The following is a 22,742-nucleotide window of genomic DNA, read 5'->3' as shown; positions in this document are numbered from 1 at the left end:
AAAGGATAGAGGTTTCGGTTGTGAAATTTTGTCCAAAACTCTCTCATTTTGATCAAAGAGCTCAAATTTGATCAATATTTGATGAAATCTATCAAAAACCTTAGAAAACAAACCTATAATCACCCTTGGAAATTCGAGCTGAAAAGGGGAAAGAATAAGAGAAAAAAGGGAGAGAGATGCTAAGAAAATACCCTAGTTGTGAAGGTTCATAAGTCTAGGATAAGGGTTTCTTTATCTTTGAAAAGACAACAAGTTTGTGGGGATAAAACTTTACAAGAGAAAGCAAAGAAATGTAGTAGTTGTTCTAGGGGTTTGAAGGTATATTTTGTTTAATCTAAATGGAGTCCATATGACCTCTTGATTTGATTTTGATTGTCATTTGGTTTGTATTTATGCTTACAAGTATGGATATGTGTTTGGAATGTTTGAAAAGTTGAGAGATATTTGTTTCTTTTTTTTTTTGGTTATAGGTTTTTTTTATTCTATAGTTTAATGTTGTTCTCTAAAGCATTTTAGAATATGTTTGTATTGTTATGTAATAAAAGCCTTTTGGTTAAGTTAGTTTTTGATAAAATAGTGTTTTTGTTTTGTTAGTTTTGTTAATGCATTGATAAGCCATGTTATTAATCCTGGTTTTATAAGGCTTTGGTCATAACCAAAATATGTTTTTAAAATAATTTTTGAATCCAAATTTCATGGATAAGCTTGCTATTTTTATTTGCCAATTTGGGAAAATAAGATTTCATGCATATTTTTCATGATTTGTTGTTTTTTATTTGTTTTGGTTCAAATGTATATTACTATGACATTGTGGTTTATGTGAATCAAAAAGACTTGGTTTTGAGGCTTGGTAAGCATTTCTAAGTTTGGTAGTAAGCTAATGCATTTTTGGGCAAAATTTGGGTTGATATTCTTCATGTTCTTCCCAATAACATCACCTTAGCTAAGAGTTTTTGACTTGTTTTATTTCATTTCTTTGAATCTTCACAATCACATGACATCATTAGACTATAATATAGGGTCTTCATATATCAATAACATATTTTTAATTGTTTTAATATCAGGGTTTGGTTTCGAACCAAAATGCTTTTTCAACAAAATCGTGTTGATTTAATAATAATGATCAAAGCAAATGGACCCTTGATCCATGCTTGATTGCGAACAAAACCTTGCCTTTTATTGCTTGAAATCTAGTATGGTTTTATTTTCATGTTGCTAGTTTTGAATTTGAATGTTCTTCATTTTTTTATGTTTGATGTGGTATGGTTTGCCTTCTATAATAGTTAAACTATGGCAGGGTGTTTACATGGACCCTTCTTATAATAATTTATCTAGACATACAAGCCTATAATAAATTTAAAATGCCAGATTTATTCATAAGAGTAATTTTTTTTTTCTAAGTCATAAACTAACCATCGGTTAGAAACCCATCAAAATCATTAAATCATATAAAGACCACACAATTCAGCTTACCAGGGTATTAATATCTTTCCTAGCCACAACTAGCCCCTTACCCTAGAATTATTAACAAGACCAGTACACCCAAGTCTCCTAGTGACCCTGAACCAAACAACTAGGTAGCGACTCCTTGAGCCTTAGTGTCGCTACCTAGCCACAACTAGTCCGTTATCCTAAAATTCTTGACAAGACCAATACACCCAAGTCTCCTAGTGACCCTAAACCAAACAACTAGGTAGCAACTGCTTGATCCTTAGTGCTGTTAGCCCACGTGCAACAATTATTATCATCAAAATATATAAAAACATGAATGTGTGGCTCTTAAAGTTAACAATGTTGGGCTTGTCTCCTAGTTCTTAGGGTCCGACATAGGCAATAATTCTTTTCTTTTTATTTACACATTTTTCAGTGATAAGTAATATTATTTTTCTAGGGTTTAAGGCACACATCAGTGCAATATCAGTCTATCACCTCTAGTGCAACATGTGGCAATAATAAACGATAATAAACTATTTTCTTCCTAAAAGTCACACACCTAAGTTAGCAACAAATATACAGAAACTTTTGGGGCAATTTATTACCATACACCCATCAACATATAGGCATGCATGATAGTAAGCAAGAGTCCTACCAGAAAGCAAATCATAAATACCTGTTAGGGATACTCTACAGTTGCTTCTCAACAAGGTTGAGATATCTTACCTCGATGCGATCTGTTCTAAATTTAATAAGCTCCTCTATAAGATCTTTTATTTCTTAGTTCAATTGGGTTAGTTCATGTTTTTCCTATGGTGTTAGTGATCAATGAGCTCTATGCCCACCTCACCTTGTTTCGTGGTCACACTGGCTTTAAGTTGATCTATTTGATTAGTGACATCTACAAGAGATTTTTCCTATAAATAGGACCCAATGGCAAAGGAATAAGAACACTTGTGTTCTTAGCTTATCAAATTCAACAATAAGTTCACTTTCCTTTTTCCACAATGATCTACAAGCAGAAAAGTCTAGTCAAACTATGCCCTTTTAATAAGCCTAACCAAAATAGAAAGAGAAAACGATACATACTTCCGCTCATCCTATAGCTTGTTTCTCTGTGCTTTATGACGATTGAATCCTTCATGATATTAGAAAAGGATGATTTCAGCTCTGCAGCTCTCAACATAGGCATTTCGCTCTTTGAAGTTTGCATTCAGCCTATAATTTTCTTCCTGAAGTTTCTCTTGGGATACACACAAGTAAATGACTTATTTAACATCCAAACATCATAATATAAAGGAAATGGCAAGAGAGGCATGAGGATTTGCAACAACAGAGTTAAGAAGTTCAATTGCATACACTAACAAAACATCTTTATCTAATTTCAATTAATCCATACATGTACACATAAGACTTGAAGACAGTTCAACATAAAACTAGAAATTCTCAAAGGGGTCTTGTTTTTAGTTTAATGGCGGGCATCTACTAGTTACTTCTATAGACCTTGAATAAATCTCGAACATTTGTAGCCAGTACAACATCTGGAAAAGGTAAAAAAACTCATCATCGAAGTGTCCAGTTAATGTGGAAAAGAAAAATCAATTATTTCTCATAACATGTTGGTTCCAGTTCCTTGGACTAAAACGAAAAATCACCCAACAATGAGTGAAGGAAAGAAAAACCTAGAAATCCACAAGAAGCTTCCTTGAATCTACAACGAAAGTAGAAGAGTAAGGAAACCTGTAAAATTGCAAAAAATCAAATTTCACTGAACAAGCATCTAACATTAAGACTAAAAAATATGTGTGCCTATACAGGTCCCCTAAATCCTACACTAGGTCAAATCAAAGCAAGTATAAAATCCCTAGCATATTAATTTAAGTAACAAAATATCCAAATAATTCTTAAATAATGATGTTTAATTACTTATTTCCAAATTCTCCATCTACTAGACTGTGTTTTATTATTATCTACCATGTTAGCTGTATCGATTAGTTTATTGACAGTAGAGGAGGAAAACTTAATGTGAGGCACTTTCAGCTAAAATTATAGCTTAGGTAGTAATACGTGGAAAATTTTAGTTGAGGAGATATCTTACATTTTAGAATAGCACACGTTAAATCATAGCATCATCCTAAAAGCAAAACACATGTTAAATAAAAGCATTCAACATTCTTTATCCCTAAAAAATAAGTAGCTTTTTTCTCTTTACTAGAGTTTGATACCTTGGCTTGGATATGTCCTAAAATTCACTCTAGCAGGTCTTTCACATCAAGCTGAAGCTCAGACTGTTTTTTTATGGCTTATGTTTGTCGTTGAAATAAAGATACATAAATCATAATCTCATGTTAAAAACAATAAGTACAACAGAAGACATTTAAGCATTAAAATCCAGTACCGTAGTACCTTGTCACTTGCCTCAAGTTCAGCTTCCCTTTCTGGAGTTCCTCCTATTTCTCAGTGAGATTTACATGTTGATCTAGTGCCTTCTTGTTTACGTGGCTGAACTACTGAAGTTGCTCATTGCACCAATGAAGCATTTTATGCAACTCTTTCACACTCCATTTGTACCTATACATTCTAATAAAAGAGAGCATGTCACTTTTAAAAAGTTGAATGCTTTAGTGAAACCATGCAAACATGACCTATCTTAGTACGTAACGAGTACATGTGGAGGAAGATCAAAACATCATCTTCTAGGATTTCAGCAAAGATAACAGCCGGCAAATCAAGCAAGATAAATTGATTTAAAACATTGAGTACAAGACATAATAGTTTAACAATATATATTAAAAGGCAAGAATAAAAAACTAAAGCTCAAACTAGTCATTTATCACATAAGGAAACAATAAAGCAAATTCACAGTCCAGAGTTCTTGTGTTGTGACTTCAGTCAATGAGTCTATCCATCCTCTCAAAAACACCTAGAAGAACAATTAGTCAAAATATCTTTTATAGTGAAATATTAAAATCAAGTTTCTAGAAACTCAAAACACACTTTAGAGTTATTGTGTTATGACTTCAGAAAATGAGTTAGCATCATTTAGTTCGTGCCCCTTCAATTAAGGACCATGTAATATCTAAAACTTCACAAGGGATATTATGGCTTCAACTTTTATTTTTTTCATTTCAGTGTAGTTGTGAAATTAGTCTATGTGATGGAAATTGCACATTTATGAGATTTCTTACCTCAATGTGATCTGTTCTACATAATTATGTTCATAAACTTCAACTTTGAGCATCGATAACCATAAAAGCCCCCTGTCATAACGACTTTCTTCCTTATTTAATCACCTGATCATTAATAACATGTACAAGGATCATCATGTATAAGACATCATAAAATATAAGATTTTTATCCTAACCATCCACAGTAATGTTGTCCAAACCATCAGTTTGTGGACACATCCAAATCTGGACAGATCACAATTTAGGTAAAAATTTGGAGAATAAGAAGAATATGCAGCGATATAAACATGCAGGCCATTGCACGAGTCATATCAACATCATTAATAATTTAGCTCATGCAAATTTTCAAAAAGTATTTATAGACAAGCCCTTGGGCATAAACAATGCTCCACCAGTATTCAAGAACATGTCAGTCAAATAATTTAAGTTACTTACAAATATCATATCAAGGAAAAAGTGTTTTACTTCTCAAATCATATAATTTTCTAGTAGCATTGCGGTTTGGGGTGGACACCAAAAGCGTATATGCAGGTACTTTGTAGCTTACTTTTATTGTTGGTATCAATCAGCCACAATTATCAAATTAAAACGTTTTCTCACAACTATCCATCCTTAGATTCCAAAAGCAATAACTACAAAGCTTCTAACACCAAAAACTTTCAACCTAAATTTGCACACCAAGCTAATGAAAACATCAACAATCAATTAACAAAGCGCGTAGAGAAATAACCTTCTCAAACAAAATAGCACAAGTAATTACTTAGTTTTCACTTGTGTGTAGACCACCATACAAATTATTAACAACACAACTCGAACTAATGTTTTTGCTGGATAATTACTATTTCAGTTAGAACAAGCATAGTGGAGAACTAACTTGCGCTAATCCAGGGAGAAAATTGGGAGAAAACTTCAATTTCTTTAATAAAAGGACTACATCAAAACCACGTGGATGGATAAGTTAAACGAGGAGACTTGCGTATAAATTCAGAACAACAAAACTTGAATCAATGTTTCTATTGGATTAATACTATTTCAATTAGAATAAGCATGGTGGAGGACTATCCTCTGCAAATACTTGGGTAAAATAGGGAGAAAACTTCAACATTTTTAATAAAGGTACCACATATGAACCATGTGGATATGTTACTCACGGATACTGTATCCTTACCTGTTAAGTGGGATAAAAGTAGTTTATCCTCATTTCAAAGCATTAAGGTGCCTAATTATCTGAGTTAATATGTTTTTATCCCCAACCACCACATGAAATAAGTTGCTCTAAAGACATACTGATATGAAGTACATCATTCAAATGATAATGTGACCATGGTAGAAGGTCAAGAGATTGCTAGTGATTATGCCATATCGTCTAGCGGATTGGAAACACAACTCTAAGAGAGAACTTTTAACATAATAGAATAGACTAGTTAAATTACCTGCGTGATGGTTGTTATAGGAATGATGCAAGAAGTCAAGTGAGGATTATTTGAACTAATCCAAGAAGCCGAGTAGAAAAGGAACCTAATAAAAATGGAAAACAAATTATGGCCACACAAAGAGTGTTTTGAGTTATGTTTCATACGTGTTCTTGTTTCATCATCTTAAGAAAACAAATGAAAAGTTACATGAAAGTCATAATAAACATAATCATGGATGCTAAGGTCCTTATTATTTATGCTAAGAGAAAAGCTTATGCAATACGTGTCTAAAAGAAAATTATGCCTCACGGCAGAACAACTAATTCAAAAGAAATTCTTGAGTATTGTGGGAGAAGATTTGTAACGATAAAGATAAAATTATATGTTAGAAGAAGACAACAATGAACATAAAAATCAAGATCCTTCTCCTTTCATAATAAGATCTAGACCATTATTTACACTCCATACCTCGAAAAAGAAAAGGAAGTAGGTTATGAAGTATTACAGGGATGCCATTGTCAGAATTATCAACACAATCTCAATGAAAGCAGATAAAACTTGATGTCCTGCACATCCCTATTAAATAACAACAATTATTAGAATACAAACTTGAAAGGGTGACATTGAGAAAATACCTCAATCTCATAGATTGGAAATGAGAGTGTATGAGGAAACATACATCGAGTAGTTGATGCTTGTCATAATTGCATAGGTTATGAAAGAGATCACTCAATACAAAACGAGTGGCTACTAAAGAAACGTATTGTAAGCCCATAACAAAATTTTGATATCAATTAACTCCAATAAAAATTTATTGAAAAGGGCACCAACAAAAACAAATCAAGGACATGATCACTCACAATGAAAAAAAAATATTGTTGTCAGGTCTGTTATCTCCAACTGTAGAAGACACTTGTAAGAGAAAGCACAGGGTAACTCATTTTAAATGGATCAAGCCGAAGTTAAATAAATTGATGAAACAAAGAAAGCACAAAAGAGAATTAATAAATTAACCAAGATCCAATCATTTCCTAAAAACAAGGAACAATAACAAAGAAATGCATCCCGCATCCCTGTCTTGATCCTAGCTGCCCCACTTTTAACTCCCATAAGGTGCACTATACAGTGTTAACATTTCCAAAATTTCATGATTTCAAAAGGATTACACATAAACACATGTATGATGACAAAGTGATGATATACATATTAAATGACCATACTTCTAATAAATGACAGATTTATGAAACAACCATGCTTTCTCGGCATGAATCGGGGCTCACTAGATTACATGATGGACAATTTCTTATAAAAGATGCAGGAATTATACATTTTATGGGAAGTAGTTTCTGATCCAGTTATATTTCTCTAGTAGTTTCTGATAACTTTGTACACTCTTTACTTCTTTAAGCATGTAAGATATAGATCTTGAGCAATGGTCAAAACATCTGGTCTCTTTGCTTTGTTATATAGGTTAAACATTGACGAATCACATACAAAAATCAACATCCACTATTTCTCTGAGAAGAAGACCAAAGAAAATATGCTGTGAAAACTGCCAGACTCAAATCAAACGCACCTTCACCTCATTTGAGATAGTAGGCTTTGTAGGGAATTCAACCCTGAAAGCTTTTATAATTGTGTCTTCACGTAGTACTCGTTCTTAAGTTTGTTCATGCCCAAAAGGGCATTTGGTAAAACAAAACTTAAGTTGACCGGACATCAACTAGCATTCCAAGAAAAGGCATTTTAAAGAAGGTTAAATAGATGAAGCTTAAGCAATCAATTATATATGGTGATAACCAACTCTTTTGAATTCTCATGGAGGTCTAAATAGACTCAATCACTGAACAACAGGTGAGCAACAAGTCAGAGGACCATAAATCCCAAAAAATAGGGACATTCTCATTTCAGTAAATGCATTTTATTCTCTTGTCTTTGGCTATGATTAAATGTCCTTGATGGGGAGAAAATATACCTTCAATGATATTAAAAGGGTCTTGCTGAGCTCAAAGCATGCTGGTGGCAAATACCTAAAATTACAAAAGAAGAAAACGGAATCATAATTTTGCCCATATAGCTAAACTAGAGAAGATTTATCAAGAGAATAGGAAATAATTGTCTAGGAAATTACTGTAAGTGCATTTATTTCTTGAAGCAAAAGATCAAACATTTACAACATCTAAAATCACAGATGACAAATTTCAAAGTTACTTGCCAATAAGTTCTAGCTCCCTGAGATGTAAGTTCCATTCCCTGGGATCCAACATCTTCCTCCACTATCTTGCTGAGATGAAAATCAGTAACTTTTGCGATACCGAATTCATCAAAAAGATCATTCTCAGGCTTCAGATCATAATGAATAATCTTTTGTGCTCTCTTATTCAAGTATATAAGGCCTTGAAATATTTGAACAATAATGATCTTAGCTTCTCTTTCTGGTAATACAAGAGTAGCTATGCATCAAGATCTTTACCTGAGTATAAAATGGGTACATGAAAAGAAAAACAACTCAAGTGTTAGAGGTTTCCATAATCCAAATGTTTGGATGTCGCTGATAGTTGTCAAGTTTATTGTCATACCACTACAGTACTATTAAATAGTGCAGAATGTATTCTGGTCATTTTCAAAAATGTCCCAAAGCCGAACAATGTGATTATGCACCAAGGTCTTGTGAATATTGTACGTAGTGCGTGTTGTATGTAACTTTGCTTCTTATCCTCACTCCATTAAACAATCAGACCATGTAGCTTAAATGCAACATACCTATGCTCCACCAAATCATAAGCATTTCAGAAATTTCTCATTTCAAATCACTACAAAAGGATGTGCCTTTACAATTGCCAATATTGGCAACAGAATGATCTATACTCTTGTCATGGTAAATATGAATTTCCATCAAACATGCAAAGGTTAATGTTTCTATTATCAAATGAAACTACTTGCCGAAGTTCTGACTTTGTAAACCTCACTAAATCCTCTTTTCCCAAGAAGGTTTAAAAGGGCATATCAGTGATTTAAAATCTAAAAATTATTTTTCTGGGGTTTGAGGTCAGGACACATCAGTTCAACATCACTCTATCACCTTTAGTGCAATGGGTGGCAATAATAAATGATAATAAACTATTTTCTTCCAAAAAGTCACCTACCTGAGTTAGCAACGAATATACAAAAACGTTTGGGGCAATATATTACCATACACCCATCAGCATATAGGCATGCATTACAGCAAGCAAGAGGCCTGTCAGAAAGCAGAACATAAATATAGCAGTAACTTAGAATGCCACAAAAGCTTCAGATAGTTTCTCATAGCTAGAGACATACGCCAATAATTTAGAGTATAGACAACACCAATGCCTTGTGACTAAAGATCACCAATGATCCTTTCTTGGTATATAAATGCCTTAACCATAGTTTGAAAAGTGCCAAAAACATGCACAAAGCATAGAAAGAAGTTACTGCCAAATATTACAAGAAATATGTTTTACCAGATTGTCGCTTCTTCAATGATTTCCGCGACCGCTCAACAGCCTCCTTGGTTTCTAATAACTGTCTCTGAAAATTAAATCATGAAAGAAAACATTATGACCACCTATATAGGCATAGCTCGCTGTAAGTCACTAGTAACAACAACATGATAGACTTTGTTGGAGCGTGAAGGATGAATAGTACAATCCTTAATAATGTGCCCTTGCTGCTTGCAGTAATTACAGAATTTAAGGACAGTTAGGACATAAATTAGAAAAAAAAAGGGGATTGTGTCGAGCAGCTTTCTCAATTCCTCAACAATTGCAAGGGTTTACAAAAACAAAAGCTAAAATCCCCCGCTATAATCCACGTCCAAAATTGATGGTGTTAAGCCATTTATCATCTTCCTATGATTAAATATGACTATGTACTCCTATGACCAAGAGTCGCCACACATAGCATTTGACCAAACTTCCTTATTGTCTTCGCTCAAGGTTTTTGCATACCTCTCTTGAAGATCACAAAAATAATAGGGATATGCAATCAGCTATTAGCCACTTGTTGATTATTCTTCTTCACTGTCTTCGCTCTCATCGTTGCAACTCCACAACCACTAGAAATATACATTCAGAAAATAACCAGATGTATAGATAACCAACATACACAACACACTGGATATATAAATCATCAAATGCATGTACTTATAAGCAAGTATAAGCCATCCTAGGTATTACTGCATCCCTGCAACATAAACAAAAAATGTTCCAAGAACATGTATCATAGCATGGTTCACATAGAATGCCAGAGAATGTGAATTATGATATACGAGGTATCAGTGCATGAGTTGTACTAACATATGCTATAAACATCACCAAGTCCTTTCCCAATTGAATTTGTATCCATAATTTTTAAACACATATGCAGGTATTATTTGCAAAGTTGAGATTTAAAGGATAATGTCCTTCAAAGTCCAATGGCAGATACTCCCCATTGAGCATTTGGGTTTCACTGCTATCCAATCATTTTATTCCAGGTCCCATAGTTTGTGTCATTATAATTTCTTCATCAATATTTATTCTCTTTATGTGCTTCAGAACAAAATCAGTTTTTGTTTCCTTATAGAGGTATATTCAGTCAGATACATATATCATATAAGAATGTCATTTCATGGATACAAACATGAAAAGCATAATTATGTGTCATACATACATGCAAGCAATATTTACAAGTAAAGAGCTGAAGTGTGTGATTGGTATTCAAAAATATACCAGTGGACAGAACATGATGGTTTATAGCAAGGTATGACAAAGCGGAAGAAATTGAATTTTTTATCCTTCTAAATTATAACTAGCACAAACATGAAGTTCAAAAGGAGTTAAATCCCAGAACAAAACTGAAGTTACCTATATTCAGGGAACTTTGAAAGTCGCGTAGCATCCAAGCCTGTAATAAATTTTTGAGCAGCTTGAACATTGTCTGTACCTGAAAAAATATTACCAATGGGATACCCGATACATGATATTCCTGAAAGTAGGACACCACCAGAAAAAGAACACTAGATTAAACCAAGCCATAAAGGTGAGCAAAAAAAAAAAAAAAACAGAAAACCTAGATATGCTCTTAAAATGAATAAAAAACCCCCCAAAATAACACACCTGAATGGGCTCTAAAAGAAGCACACCTGTAATACATAGGCTATAATGGCAATTTTAGAATTGGAGCAACAAGAAACCCAAGCCGTGGAACACCAGGTGGCTGCGACAAGAAAAAGTCATAAAAAGTACTGAAAACCTGAGAAAGGAAGCAGCAAAAAAGAGATGAGCTTTATAAAACTGCAAAAATCAAACTCATAACACAAAAAATAAGAGCAAAATGACTAACACAAGACAATGGGATAAGAAAGAATAATATGAACCTGGAAGCTAACAATAAACCAATAACAGTAATTGGAATCCAAGTAAACCTAAACCGCTAAGAAAAAGAGAGAAGGAATGCAAAACAATGGGAAAAAGAGAGAGAATAACATAGGCTATAATGACAATTTTAGAATTGGAGCAACGAAAAGCAACCCAAGTCATGGAACACTAGGTGGCTGCGATAGAAAAATGTCATAAAAGGTACTGAAAGCCTGAGAAAGGAAGCTGCAAAAAAGAGTTGAGCTTTATAAAACTGTTAAAATCAAACTCACAACAACAAATAAGAAGAAAATGACAAGACAAGACCAAAACATCATCTTCTATAATTTCAGCATAGATATCGGCTAGCAAATCAGGCAAGATAAATAGATTTAAAACATTGATTACAAGACATAATAGTTTAGCAATACATTAAAAGCCAAGAACAAAAAATTGAAGCTCAGACTAAAGTAAATTCACATTTAGTCATTTATCACATAAAGACACAATAAAACAAATTCATAATTCAGAGTTCCTGTGAACTTGAACAAATAATATGTTATAGAGGTTAATCATTTCTTTAGATATAGCTATTGTTAAGTCCAATTTACTAAAGATACCTAAACAATTCAAAATAGAAAAGAAAAAAAGAAAACACTTAATATTGTGTTTTGTTCATGGAAATATTTGATGAGAGGGCCTGGTCCTTTCCTAATGATATGATGAGCATGAGATAAGAAAGTGCCACTTATACGAAGATTCTGACAACACCATCATACATCTGCATTGATGTTAGAGTATCTGAATAGACTAATCTGAACTCTTGCCAGAGCCAAATTTGAAGAAAAAAGACATTGTAAATTATCATTTTCCTTTGGAAGCCTTTTGTCACAAGTAGCTTTGCTAGAAAAGGGGTTGCCCGACCTTGTTTTTTGATAAAAGATGCTAAGATGCTTTTCACGCTCCATTATACTGTAAGTTGCCAAAACCATTTATGAAAGAAAGACACTGCACAAAGCAAAAGTCCTTATACTAAATAAAAGTGCTATACCCAAATAAAAGTATTATTTTGGCATAGACAAAACCAATAAGGAAAGAATACAACTTTTTACTTTTAAGAAAAGTCTCCAATTGAAACTCCCAAGCAGTATAATTTTTGCCCATGAATCTGACAAAAAAAATCATCTGACATCTCCATATAGACTAAGACTACAATTGAGATAGAAAAAAATGGTTGGGAGTTCGTATAAAACTATGACTATGGGCTCTGATACCATGATAGAATGGTTAGAATTCAGAATGCTTAGAATTCAAAATAAATTAATTTTCAGCAGGTCACCATTACATACTAGGAAATGAATTAATTTTCGGCAGGTCACCATTACATACTAGGTCAATTACTGGTTTATACAAGGAAACTAACTATACAGGGAAACTAGGTTGACTGCTAGTTATAGAAGGAAACCAGAAAACTAGAGTGATCGTAGGATACATGGTAAGCTAAATCTCCTTTTCTATTTATGAGAGTATATATGGTAAGCTAATTATGGATTCTATTGACACTAAAGGCATCATAAACATGTATAAGGATCATCTTGTAAAATAACATATAGAAATTTTTATTGTAACCATCCACAATTATGAAGACTAGACCATCAGTTTGTGGACACATCCAAATCTCGACAAATCACGGTTTAGGTAAATACTTAGGAGAATAAGAAGAATAATCAATAATATAAGCATGCAGACCATTGCAGGAGTCACATCAACATCATTAACAATAATTTAGCTCATGTAAATTTTTAAAAAGTACACATATTTATAAACAAGCCCATACTCATAAACAATGCTCCACCAATATCCAACAACATGCCGGTCAAATAATTTAAGTTACTTACCAAAATCCCATCAAGGAAAAAGCGTATATGTAGGTACTTTATAGCTTTGCTTACTTTTATGGTTAGGACCAATAGATCATAGTTATCAAATTAAAACTTTTTCTCACAACTATTCATTCATGGATTCTAAAAGCAATCACTAAAGAGAGTCACACCAAAAAACTTTCAACCCAAATTTGCAAAACAAACAAATGAAAACAACAACAATTCACTAACAAAACACATAGAGATATAACCTTGTAGAACTAAATAGCACAAGTAATTACTGAGTTTTCAGTTGTGTATAGACCAACATATACATTATTAACAACAAAACTCAAATCAAAGGTTTTGTTGGATGAATACTATTTCAATCAGATCAAGCACGATGGAGAACTAACTTGTACAAATCCTGGGGAAAAATTAGGAGAAAAATTCAATTTCTCTATTAAAGGTACCACATCATAACCATGTGGATAAGTTACACACGGATACTTTTACACACGGATACTTTATCCTTAGCTGTTCAGTGGGATAAAAGTGGTTTGTCCTCATTTCGAAGCATTAAGGTGTCTAATTATCTAAGTTGATATGTTATTATACCCAACCACTACATGAAATAAGTTGCTCGAAATGCATATTGATATGAAATACATCATTCAAACAATAAAGTGACCATGGCAGAAGGTCAAGAGACTGGTAGTGATTATGCCAGACCATCTAGCAAATTGGGAACACAACTCTAAGAGAAAATATTTAACATAATAAAATAGACTAGGTAAATTACCTATATGATGTCACGGGTTGTTATAAGAATGATGCAAGAAGCCAAATGAGGAATACCTGAACTAATCCAAGAAGTTAGGTAGACAAAGAACCTCGTAAAATGAGAAAAGAAAAATCAATAGTGTTTAGGTCAAAATGTGCTATGGAGAAGCTTTCTATTAAGATGTCTTAACAATTGAAAAGGCTTGAGGACAAAACATTCAAAGGAAGGAAACACGTAAAATTGCAAAAAAAGCACCCAACAACAAATGAACGAAAGAAAAAACCTTGAAATCCACAAGAAGGTTCCTTGAATCTACAACGAAAGTATAAGAGTTGATATATACAAGAGTAAGGATACAAGTCTATAAATCAGGATCTAACAAACTCAAATTATCTATGAGCAAACATCTCAACGAGTCTAGAAAATCAGAGAAAATACTTTATTGTTCCTCTCATACCAGACGAAGCCTGAGAACTAGAGTAAATGGTGCATAATGTCCTCAGGTCTAGTATCCCTAAGAGTCTTCTAAGCCGAGTTAATCGTGATTTTTCGTAAGGAGTGACCTTTCCAAATATAATGAGCTTGAGAGCTGATCTAGGGATAGATGTGAATGGAGTCCCATATTGGCTAGAGGGTGGTTACCAAGGGGAAAGGCCCAAAAACCCTAAAAAATATCTAACACCTTTGCATCTTAGATCATCCTGGAAGAGTAAAGCACCTTAAAAAGCAATAGGTCACATAATTATTGCCCATCTAAGAACCAGTAGTCTAATCACAGAGAGGTAATAGCTCCATCATCAATACATGAAACAAACATCTCTTTACACTAATCCTACTGAGAATAAGCTTCCTCCAAGACCTAATAAGCTATAAGCTCATCATCAACACCTAATAAGAAAGTCTGGCTTTTTGCTAGATTTGTGACTAGCCTAGACAACCTAACAAAATCATTTAAGACCTTCCTCACAATTCCCACAAAATCCTTATTTGCCCGACACAAAATGATAAGGTCATCGGCAAAACATAAATGAATAATGGCATTTTCTTGACACTGCTAAGGTTGTCCAAAACGTTTTTCCATGTATTTTAAAAAATATAAAAATATTATATATTTTCGATAAAATCAAGTCAATTTACTTCATTTAATAACTTTCTGCACTTTTATTTTATTTTATTTTGGATGGCAAGATTGAAAAATAAAATAAAATAATAATAGATAATAATGAAAATAAAATTTAGGGAATGAAATTAGAGGCAATAAAGAAAAAGAGGACTAAGATGATTGTGAACTAAAAAATATAATGGAAGATCATGCAAAATAGAAAAAAGAAAAAAGAATCAAGCAAAAATAAATAAATAAAAATTGTACAGAGTTTCGAGTTCAAGAAGGAAATAATATAAAGGTTTTAATATCATTTTGAGTTTCGGTTTTTTTTTTTTTTTGAGAGAGAGAAGCAAGACAACATAAATAAAGACAAAAAGAACACAGATAAAATAAACCCTAGAAAAATAAAAAAGCAAAAGCAAATAAACAAAGACTAACTACCGACAACCTTACCATCCAACAAAACATAGAAACAACACTTTCCAGCCAACAATATTTCTTCTACTTAGCATTGGCAGATTTCAACCAAAACCAGCCACCATGTTAGTAGCAACAACCAATACCACTTCCAATCAGATACATCTCTAGCAATGCCACCAAATCAGCCCTACAAACTCAAATCAACATCTTTTTTCTGCATTTTATCCACCATAATGTCAACCATAAATCCATGAGACCAAATCTATTAAACTCACCCAAATCATTTGCCTTATCCCTTGAATCCTCTATCAACCCAAGATGGCACCCCACTGTTTATTTGATTTGAAGTGGAGATCTAGTGAAAATCCCAAGGCTAAACTGATTGAACATTCCTTTGGAGGCCTTGATTTTTTTTTTCTCATGTTAATTTGTTGTAAACTCTAAAAGAAATTTGCAAATCAATTAGTATGAATTTACAGTTAAGCACAATCTATATCTAAGTAGAAGATTACAAAAAATCTAAGATGAGAGCATTTGCATTGCTAATAATAATAAATCAAAATCTAGTTGAAAACTTTTAAGTGATAAATAATAAAACTTTTGTGATAAATAATCTTAAAAATCACAAAAAATCAACCCTAGGGTATAGGTATTTACTTTTTATTAAGTACATATTATTATTATTATTATTTGAAAAACCCTTAGGAACCTGATTCGTCAAGGAGGAAGCTAGCTCTAGGCTAGTCATTTTTGTGTGGGTGGAAATTTAAAACAACCGGTAAATAAAACACCAAATACCTTGTGGAACCTAATTCACTTTCGAGGGTTGTATTAGTCTTGGTGGACGTGTTTTGCCGTGGACCACATTATTTTTTAATACAAAAAAAATAATATTTATGTATTGAAATAAAGCTAAAAGATGACATAAAAAATCACTCATGATAAATATGTAATGCTAATTGAAATTAAGACAAAAATATTTATTTTTGAAGAACAATCGCTACCCATAGTCAAAGAGACAACGATGAATAAAATTATATAGTGAAAGTTTATTTCTGACCATCGAATGCCACCACACACATCGCCGCCACCACACACATCGCCTAAAGTGCGTGGTGGCCCCAACATGCCAACAATTTCTTTATATTTTAAAATTCTAAAAGACCCTAATACCCCTTACCATAATTACTTACATTTTGTGGATTCAAGGGCACATGTATAATTTGGTTGTTTATAAAAAATAAAAATACTAAGATACCCCAACCACAACTATGCTAACTCTTTTTCTCCTCAAGAGTACTTTTGTCACATAAACCATGTGAAAATACAAAAACACGTCGAGCTCCAAGGCAAATGTGTTTTTTTTTTTTAAGGCCATAGACTTCACTTGACTATTGTAATGAATATCAGATTGTCCATATAGCTAACAGGCCCTTTCGTTTTTAATTGTTTTTTCTTTATCAATTTCATATTATTATTATTATTAGCACCATCACCACCACATGACTACTATTATCATTATCATTATCATTACCATCACCACAAGACTACTATCACCACCACCAACACCATGATTATTATTGTTGTTGTTATAATAATTATTATTATTATTATTGAAATAATAAAAAAATATAAACTTGATTTGAAGTCTATTATTATTATTATTATTATTATAACCATCACCCACCACCACCATCATAACTATCATCATGTCTTCTTATTGGTAAAAACTTTTTTTACCATTCGACTATATTCGTATTTTTTTTCTTGATATTGACATACACTACCTAAATCCTATTTGTTAATAACTACACTATGTATTCTTTTCAGGATCATCCCTATTATATTCTTATTACCTATTTAATAAATTCCTATTATATTTAATTAATAGGATTACATCTAATACATTTAATTTATATACTACTTTTATATATTTGGTTTTTTATTCCATTTTATTTTAATAGAATTCAAATTTATATTCATTTATAATTAATAAAAAAAATGTAATTTATGATTTCTTACAATTTAGAATGATTTACTAGTATTATTATTATTGAAATAAAAAAAAAACATAAACTAAATTTGAAGGATAAAATTAAAGACCATATAAACTTTGACAAAAGGGTAGATTTTAAAAAAAAAATCAAAATAAAAGAGACCAAATTAAAATTAGTATTATTCATATTGAAGCAAAAAAAAAAAAAAAAAAACCCTGATATGAGCGATAAAATTGAAAAATATAAAAACTTTTGATAAAAAAACAAAAGAAAAAGAAATAAAGAATCAAAAGTAGAAGGACTAAATTGAAAAACTTACATTTACAAATTAAAATTGAAGGATCAAATTGACAAAAAGATAAAACTTTAACAAAAAGAATAGGAGAAAAGTAAAAAAATCAAAATTATAAATTTTATGGTAGAAGAGAAAAATGATGGGGGGGGAATGAAGGGCTATGGGCGACAAACCGACCATTAGATGTCATGCGCCACCAATAAAGGAAGAGGACACGAAGGCAAACCAAATGAGACATCAAAAGCTTATTTTACAGGAATTGGGAGATGGTGCATACGTCGTCCAAAGTGCACAGCACCGACCACGCACCAACAACTTTTTGCATTTAAAAATCATGAATTAAATGTTAAATTACATTACAACTCTCAAACCAAACCAATAATTACAAAAAAAAAAAAAAAGACACTAAAACCCTTTGTTTCAATGGCGTAATTTTGTCATATATGTAATTTTACTATATTCTAAAAAAGAAAAAGACAACACCTTTGCCTTACAATGCCAGTTTTTTTTTTTTATCCCAGGGGCATTTTGGTTCTTTAACTATTCATAAACATATTGAACAGACAAAAATACCCCTAGACTAATGACTAATTATTGTATGAAAAGACAAAAATACCCTTGGTTTAAAGGCAAGCAATTTTTCTTGAGAACTACATTCAAGCAATTTAAAACACTCATCACTATATTATATAATAGGCTGACAACAAATAAAAAAAATTAATAAATCAAAATGAAAAACAAACTTACCATCACAATTTTCGAACTGAAAGGGGCTCGATGTATGGGGATGCACTATCCATGTTTTGGATAAGGAAATCCTTACACACCAAACACACACTCTCTTACTAGTCCTGCACAATACGCTTTTCAAGCACATGATAGCCAAGCCCCTCTCACTTTTCCCTAATGAACGCAACAATTCAACAACTTAACCTACAAAACATAAGATATTAATGATAATGTTTCCTTGTCAAGAAAAGAACACATAAAATAATCGAGAAACCCTCTTCTTTGAAGAAACCCAACTGTCATTAGCTCAATCCAAGTGAACCCTCAAACCTGGAACATGGTAAGCAAATAAATAAAAATATTACCAATGGGATACCCGATACATCATATTCCTGCAAGTAGGACACCATAAAAAAAAAAAGATTAAACCAAACCACAAAGTTGAGCAACCAAAAAAAAAAACCCAGAAGTGCTCTTAAACTGAATTTAGTCCCTTCAATTTCCGGTGCAGATAAAATAAAAGATTATTAGCCATAGTGGATAACCAAAATCCATAAAGTAATGACAAAACTATACCTTTTCTAACTGGTAGTAGAGATCAAGATTCTTAGAGGCCTCTTGACAAGATTTATGAAGATCATGTAAAGATGTGAGCTCCTCCTAAATTGAGTTGAAATAGAAATATATTGTCAAAACATGTTGTGCCTCGAGGAAATCATTCCACAAATTACAACGGCAAAAACATGAACAATTTAACACCAAATCACCGAACTGATACCTCTAAAGATGAGAAATCACAATTTTAAAAGTGCTCTTTAGGCCTGTTATCCTATCTAAAGAATATTTATGTCATTCTAGATAGATTTATATAGACCACCTTCCTACAACTCTTAACATTAAGTTGTAGAGTAGCAGTTTAGCATGTATGACAAATATTTCCAGTTGTGGTATTTTAGTGGCCTTTGCACCCAAAGTATAATGGGTCTAGACAACAAATTTAGTTCCTTGCAATCAATCACAAAAATTTATCAATGCAATAAGCAACAATGAATTCCAAAACAAAACTAGCCACCTAAAGACCCATCGGAACAATGATAAATTGCCTCTAAACCAAATTCAATTCAAGCATAACAAAAAATAATATTCATAACTATTTTCATGATATCATTTACAAGTCACTACAATCTCTTCTCATGGTTATGATAATAAACATTAAATGAATAGTAAGTGTTATGAGCTTGTTACTGAAGCTCACCTTTTGTTTTTCTCTCACAACCATCAACCAACTATAGTCACAAGCAACTAGCACAGTTCAACACATTCCAATAAAATTTATGATCTATTTTTTTCCTCGTTAAATGATGTCTATTTCCTTTCTGGTTAAAAGTGGTTGATGATATCCAAAAAAATTGATCAATAAGTTGTGATTGAGTTGGAAAAAGAGCAATTCAGGCATCACGTTACATAATATGTCCTTTTTTATATCTATCTTGTTTCTGCAAAAAAAATAAACACATATAACTAAGCGACAATATATTCATACCTTCATTTTCACAGTAACATATTTCCCTCCAGATTTGCTTCATGACATCCATCATTCATCATCACAAGTATCATCTTCATGATCAACATCTTATCAAGATACCATAAAATTTATAGAAATGTTTCAACGGCTATCTAGATTGACCACAAATGTATGACATGAAACTTTAAAATGCAGTCATGTGGTTATCTCAAAATTTCAACATGAAAGACCAAAAAATATACTAATTAAACTTGGAAAATAATTAAAAAAAAAAAAAAACAAAGGAAAAGAACGTTAAGGCATTGCATAAGACCAGCAAGGGGAAAAAATGAACAATTGGAGTAAATAAAAGAACAAATGAAACTAAGACATAAAAGGCTCCTTTAACTAACCTTTTTCTTCATCATAACCAAATGACCATAACCACCTTGCTCAAGTTAAGAGAATACTTCGTTGAAGTGCTGAGCAACTCCTTTGAAAGAAAAATCAACTGTGTTTTGGTTAAAATGTGCAACCATATGGAGAAGTTTTTTGTGAAGATGTCTTAACAATTGAAAAGGCTGGCACAAAATATTTAAAGCAAGGAAATGCTCAAAATTGCAAAAAACTCACCCAACAACAAATGAAGGAAATAAAAAACCTAGAAATCCACAAGAAGCTTCCTTGAATATATAATGAAAGTAGAATGTTGATATCCACGAGTAAAGAAACAGGAAAAAATGCAAAAAATCAAATTTCACTCTACAAGCATCTAGCATTAAGACTCAAAAATATGTGTGCCTATACAAGTCCCCCAAATCCTACTCTAGGTCAAATCAAAGCACATATAAAATCCCTAACAGATTACTTAAGTAACAAAATACCCAAATAATTCTTAAATAAAAATGTCTTAATTACTTATTTACAAATTCTCCATCTACTAGACTATATTTTATTATTATCTACCATGTTAGCTGTATGCATTAGTTTATTGATAGTAGAGGACAAAAACCTAATGTGAGGCGCTTTCAGTTGAAATTATAGCTTAGGTTGTAATATGTAGAAAATTTTAATTGAGGAAATATCTTACATGTTAGCATAGCACACGCATCATCTTGAAAACAAAGCACATGTTAAATAAAAGCATTCAACATTCTTTATCCCCAAAAAATAATTAGCATTTTTCGCTTTGTTAGAGTTTGATACCTTGGTTTGGATATGTCCTGAAATTCATTGTAGCAGGTCTTTCACATCAAGCTCAAGCTTAGTCTGCTTTTTTATCGCTTATGTTTGTCATCAAAGTAACAATACATAAATCATAATCTCACGTTAAAAACAATAAATACAACATAAGACATTTAAGCATTAATATCCAGTACTATAGTACCTCGTCACTTGCCTTAAGTTCAGCTTACCTTCTCTGGAGTTCCTCCTGTTTCTCAGTGAGATTTACATGTTGATCTAGTGCCTTTTTGTTTACATGGCTAAACTGTTGAAGTTGCTTATTGCACCAATGAAGCATTTTGTGCAACTCCTTCACACTCCACTTATACCTACATGTTCAAATAAAATAGAGCATGTCACTTCTAAAAAGATGAATGCTTAAGTGGAAGCATGACCTATCTCACTAAGTATCGAGTATATGTAAGGGCAAGACCAAAAACTCATCTTCTAGGATTTCAACAAAGATATCGGCTGGCAAATCAAGCAGGATAAATATATTTAAAATATTAATTACAAGACATAATAGTTTTAACAATACATTTAAAAGCCAAGAAAAAAAAACTAAAGCTCGGACTAGTCATTTATAACGTAAAGAAATAATAAAGCAAATTCACAGTTCAGAGTTCTTGTTTTGTGACTTCAGCCAATGAGTTAGCATCATTTAGGTCATGCCCCTTCAATTTTCAACTTCATTATATAGCATTTCATTACTTTGCAAAGGATATTTATGGCTTCCAACTTTTGTTTTTGTTCATTTCAGATTTGTTGTGAATTTAGTCTCTAGCTCTGTTTTCTCATTTTAGGCTGTGTGATGGAAATTGCACATTCATGATATTTGTTACCTCAATGCGATCTGTTCTACGTAATTATGTTCATAAACTTCAACTTTGAGCATCGATAGTCATAAAAAAACCCCGTCATATCGACTTTCTTCCTTAATCACCTGATCATTAGTAACTTGTTAAAGCATCATAAACATGTATAAGGAATCATCATGTAAAATAACATATAAGATTTTATCCTAACCAGTCTATAGTTATGGAGTCCAAACCCAGACAGATCACAGTTTTAGGCTTAGGAGAATAAAAAGAATATGCAAACGATATAAGTATGCTGACCATTGCAGGAGTCATATCAACTTTATTTAACAATTTAGCTCATGAAAGTACACACATTTATAGACAAGCCTTTGGCATAAACAATGCTCCACTAGTATTCAAGAACATGCTAGTCAAATATTTAAGTTACTTAAAAATATCACATCAAGGAAAAATTGTTTTACATTGTAAATCATATAAATTTTCTAGTAGCATTGTGGTTGGGGGTTGCACATCAGAAGAGTATATGTAAGGTACTTTACAACGTACTTTTTATTATTGTACCAATTCAACCACAATTATCAAATTAAAACTTCTTCTTACACAC

At 32.3% G+C, this 22,742-nt stretch overlaps 1 long non-coding RNA gene and 1 pseudogene across 1 annotated transcript; both read right to left on the bottom strand.

The window, feature by feature from the left end:
• The window catches only part of LOC118040547 (serine/threonine-protein kinase TOUSLED-like), a 37,595-nt pseudogene extending 28,790 nt beyond the window's left edge, over positions 1–8,805 (bottom strand).
• A 4-nt stretch (positions 8,806–8,809) lies between these two features.
• On the bottom strand, positions 8,810–22,264 carry LOC118040550 (uncharacterized). Its single transcript, XR_012168269.1, has 10 exons — positions 22,160–22,264; positions 21,509–21,646; positions 21,300–21,376; positions 20,507–20,604; positions 20,133–20,221; positions 14,062–14,117; positions 11,184–11,257; positions 10,906–11,026; positions 10,009–10,115; positions 8,810–9,589 (listed from the first exon to the last, which is right to left on the bottom strand). It is a non-coding gene; the product is annotated as an uncharacterized lncRNA (long non-coding RNA).
• Between the last annotated feature and the right edge of the window lie 478 nt (positions 22,265–22,742).

Source organism: Populus alba, chromosome 17 (assembly GCF_005239225.2).
Source record: "Populus alba chromosome 17, ASM523922v2, whole genome shotgun sequence".
NCBI classification, from domain to species: domain Eukaryota; kingdom Viridiplantae; phylum Streptophyta; class Magnoliopsida; order Malpighiales; family Salicaceae; genus Populus; species Populus alba.
The sequence above is the reverse complement of the archived record's forward strand: the minus strand, read 5'-3'. Positions and strand labels throughout refer to the sequence as shown.